This window comes from Pteropus vampyrus, unplaced genomic scaffold (assembly GCF_000151845.1).
Source record: "Pteropus vampyrus isolate Shadow unplaced genomic scaffold, Pvam_2.0 Scaffold1000006505, whole genome shotgun sequence".
Classification (NCBI taxonomy): domain Eukaryota; kingdom Metazoa; phylum Chordata; class Mammalia; order Chiroptera; family Pteropodidae; genus Pteropus; species Pteropus vampyrus.
In genome coordinates this window covers 605-4,374 of record NW_011920907.1, presented here as the reverse complement: position 1 = coordinate 4,374, position 3,770 = coordinate 605, and the positions used below count along the sequence as shown (strand labels likewise).

At 47.5% G+C, this 3,770-nt stretch overlaps 1 long non-coding RNA gene across 1 annotated transcript; it reads left to right on the top strand.

Moving 5' to 3' along the window:
* Positions 1-248: 248 nt before the first annotated feature.
* On the top strand, positions 249-3,117 carry LOC111735748. Its single transcript, XR_002778960.1, has 2 exons — positions 249-1,478; positions 2,599-3,117. It is a non-coding gene; the product is annotated as an uncharacterized LOC111735748 (long non-coding RNA).
* Positions 3,118-3,770: the final 653 nt, after the last annotated feature.

The window sequence follows — 3,770 nt, the reverse complement described above, 5'->3', positions numbered from 1 at the left end:
ACTATTGTCCATGGGAACATAGGCAATCACCCATAGGAACATAACATTCTAACACAAGCTTTCTGCTTCTGTACTTCCCGCTTGCACACCTGGCCAGTGGGTTGACAGGTAGTGAATAGGAGAAAGATGGACCTTTGTGTTTAAGACAGAATGAGGAATGGGATTTGGGGCTTAAAAACCTTGTATCTTGGCATTTCGTGGCTGCTCCTTTGCAAGGACAGCCGCCGGCTAATAAACTGTCTCCTGGTTAAGAGCACTCAAGTTGGGTCTGGTTATTCTGGACACAACATTTGGAGGCCCCAGCGAGATCTTCTCGTTGTGGGAAAATTGATCAGTGCACCGGAGCGTTGGACCATTTGCGGTTGGGGAGGCCTCTAGGGCACTTGCCCTAGCCCGCCGCCTGTGGTTTCTCGCTTTGCGGGGCACGATCCTGGGAGTGCTGAGGCAGTTTCTGGTAGGGGGCCCAGGGACCGTGCGGACGTCGGACGCGACAAGTAAGTCGGCGGTCGACTGAGACTGTGACGACAGTTTTCTCAGTCCTGTTCTGGTTTGTTAGTCTGTGTCTGTCTTGTTTTGTTTTGCTTCGTGTGCTTTATTGTGGAACTATGGGACAATCACAGGGCAAACTAACTCCGTTACAGTGCATGCTTAACAACTTTAAAGATTTTCGTCGTAGGGCAAGGGCCTATGGTGCTTCAGTAACCCCTTTTGATTTGCAGCGCTTTTGTCAATTAGATTGGCCGACCTTCGGAGTAGGATGGCCCTCCGAGGGATCATTTAACATGCAGACTGCATTCCGGGTTCGAGGTGTGATTTATAGAAACCCTGGGCATCCTGACCAAATTCCTTATATTGATGTTTGGATTGATGTAGTTTCTGATGCCCCTAAATACTTACAGAATTGCAGTCGTGCACCCGTTACTGTAATGGCAGCCATACCCCAGGGTTTTAAGAAGCCCCCACCGGTGTTGCAGGGACCTCCCTCGGAGGATGACTGGTATCCGCCACCCTATAATGGAAATAGGGGTAGACGTCCTCCTCCGGAGGGACCGGAACCTCCTGTAACCCGGTCTAGGGGTCGTAGGCCACCTTCCCCTGATTCAACCTCCCTGAAAGAGCCAGTATCTGTTCAAGTCCCATTGAAGGTGATTCCAGGAGGTGGAGGTGAGCCTACTGTCATCTACTCGCCATTCAGTACTAGTGATTTATATAATTGGAAATTGCAAACGCCATCCTTTTCCGAGAACCACAAGGACTAACCTCCCTTTTAGAGTCTATTTTCTTTACCCATCAGCCCACTTGGGATGATTGCCAGCAGCTTTTACAGATTTTATTCATTACTGGAGAAAAGGAAAGAATTTTGCGGGAGGCGGCTAGAGGAGTAACAGACCCAAATGGGCAGCCCACAGCAGACTTAACCAGGTTACAGGCTGTGTTTCCGACTCAACGTCCCCAGTGGGATCCAAATACAGATCAAGGTAAGGAGGCTCTCCTAAGGTATCGCCAGTTTCTGCTACAGGGACTCCGGGCTGCTGCACGTAGACCAATAAATCTGTCCAAGGTAAGTGAAGTAATTCAGACTAAGGACGAGTCACCTGCAGCATTCTTGGAAAGACTATTAGAGTCTTACCGCTTATATACACCTATTGACCCGGAGGACCCCAACAATAGAAGAGCCATTAATTTGGCCTTTGTTAGCCAGTCGGCCCCTGACATTAGAAAGAAGTTACAGAGATTGGAAGGTTTTGAGGGAGAAAATTTATCCAAATTATTAGAAATAGCTCAGAAGGTCTTTAACAATAGGGACGGTGTGCAAAAAGTCATGTTTGTGGGACAACAAGGAAACCGACCTCCTTGAAAAAAAAAAAAACCCTAACCATAGAGGGGGACCTAGCAACGAAGAAGGCCAAAATAGAAAACCTACGCTAGGAAGAGACCAATGTGCTATTTGCAAAAAGAAAGGACATTGGAAGAATGAGTGCCCTGAAAAGGAGCAACCAGGAGATGAGAAGAAAAAAGGCCCCTCATTCTTTTAAAAGATGAATAGGGGCGTCAGGGCTCTTATCTAATGAGCCCCCGAGAGCCCAAGGTAACTTTACAAGTAGGGGGCAAACCTGTGAACTTTTTAGCTGATACTGGTGCAACTTACTCAGTTTTAACAGAAACTGCTGGTCTGTTATCCAAAGAAAAGATTGTAATTCAAGGAGCCACTGGGAAAGGGAAGGCATACCCATGGACACAGGCAAAAATTACTGACTTGGGAAAGGGAACCATCACGCATTCGTTTTTAGTTATGCCTGAATGTCCTTTTCCTTTGCTTGGAAGAGATTTGCTCCAGAAATTAAAAGCCACTATTTAAGCAACGAGTGGCATATCTCTCAAAGAGACTAGATCCGGTGGCTGGAGGAAGGCCTAGTTGCCTGAGAGCACTAGCTGCTACTGCTATATTGACCAAAGACGCTTTAAATTGACCTTGGGCCAAAATATTGAAATTGTGGCTCCACATGCAGTTGAAGCCATGCTGCGCAGCCCTCCTGAAAGATGGATTTCCAACGCCCGGATTACTCAGTACCAGGTACTGTTGCTTAACCCCCACAGACCCGGTTTTTGAAAACTGCAGCCCTGAATCCTGCCACACTGCTCCCGGATGATGACCCGCAGGCTCCATTGCATCACTGTGTTCAGCACCTTGAGCAGGTAACTGGACTACGGCCAGACTTGAAGGATGAGCCGTGGCCTAATCCGGATGCGGTATTATTTACCAATGGAAGCAGTTTTGTATCCGACGGAGTAAGGTATGCCGGGGCAGCTGTAGTAACAGTCAGGAATGTGATATGGGCACAGGCCCTAAGCCATGGGACATCGGCACAGAGGGCTGAACTTATAGCTCTAACACAAGCTTTACGGTGGGGAAAGGATAAAACTGTAAACATCTATACTGATAGCCGATATGCCTTTGCAACGGCACATGTACATGGAACCCTGTACAAGGAAAGAAGACTATTGACATCAGGGGGAAAAGAAATTAAGAACAAGGAGCAGATTTTGGCTCTTTTGGAGGCTATCTGGCTACCTAAGAAAGTGGCTATTATCCATTGCCCCGGCCATCAAAAAGGGGAAGGAGCGGTAGAAAAAGGAAACCGCTTGGCAGATAAAACAGCAAAGGAAGTAGCCAGAAAACCAGTGGGGACTAATGTCATAATTGGTCCCCTTCTTGTGCCCCACTTGGTACAGGCTCCAAACTATAGCCCCCAAGATATAGAGTTGGGGAAGCAACTGCACGGGAAGTTTGAACATGGGTGGCTTTGGATTCCAGATGGAAGGCCGGTCCTCCCTGCTGCGCTTGGTAACACCTTAATTAGCCAGATGCATAATGCTACCCATCTTGGAGGAACTAAGTTAATTGAACTGCTAAAAAGAGACTATTATATTCCTGGACTAACCTCAAAGGCTCGGGATGTGAGTGCACGATGCCCAATATGTACACAGGTCAACTCTCGCCCCATCCCAAAGGAAAATATCGGCACTCGATTAAGAGGACAAGATCCTGGAGAGCACTGGGAAGTGGACTTTACAGAAGTTGCTCCTGGCACTTTTGGATTTAAATATCTTCTGGTATTCATTGACACCTATTCTGGATGGACTGAGGCCTTCCCCACAAAGAAGGAAACTGCACAAGTAGTAGCTAAGAAATTAATTACAGAAATAGTGCCTCGATTTGGCTTGCCCTTATCATTGAGGTCCGACAATGGCCCGGCATTCATTGCCCA